A 639-nucleotide genomic window follows, 5' to 3' on the forward strand; every position below is an offset into this window, starting at 1 on the left:
TTCTCCTTCCCCCTCCCCTTTTTCCCTTCTCTTTCCTTTTTACCCTCCCTTCTCCCCCACCACTCCCATGATCCCAATTTTGCCAGGTCTCTTTTCCATGTGGATCTATGCATGCTTATCTTAGGGTTCACTTTGTTACTCAGCTTCTTTAGGGTCATGGACTACAGGCTTTTTTATCCTTTACTTTACAGCCAGTGTCCACTTATGAGTGAGTACCATGTTCATCTTCTCGGGTCTGGGTTACCTCACTCAGAATGATTTTTCTTAGTTCTATCCATTTGCATGCAAATTTCAATATTTCATTTTTTTCCACTGAGTAGTAATTCAGTACATAAAAGTGCCACATTTTCTTTACCATTGTTTAGTTGAGGGGGCATCTAAGTTGTTTCCAGGTTTTGATTATTACAAATAATATTCTTATGAACATAGTTCAACAAGTATCCTTGTAGCATGATTGAGCATCCTTTGGGTAAATGGCCAAGAGTGGCATTACTGGGTCCTGAGAAAGGTTGATTCCCAATTTTTTGAGAAACTTCCATACTAATTTCCAAAGTGGTTTACAAGCTTGCATTCCCACCATCCATGGAGGGGTGTTCCTCTTACTCCATAGCCTCTACAGCATAAGCTATCATTTTTTTT

The sequence above is a fragment of the Microtus ochrogaster genome, unplaced genomic scaffold (genome assembly GCF_000317375.1).
Source record: "Microtus ochrogaster isolate Prairie Vole_2 unplaced genomic scaffold, MicOch1.0 UNK161, whole genome shotgun sequence".
NCBI lineage: Eukaryota > Metazoa > Chordata > Mammalia > Rodentia > Cricetidae > Microtus > Microtus ochrogaster.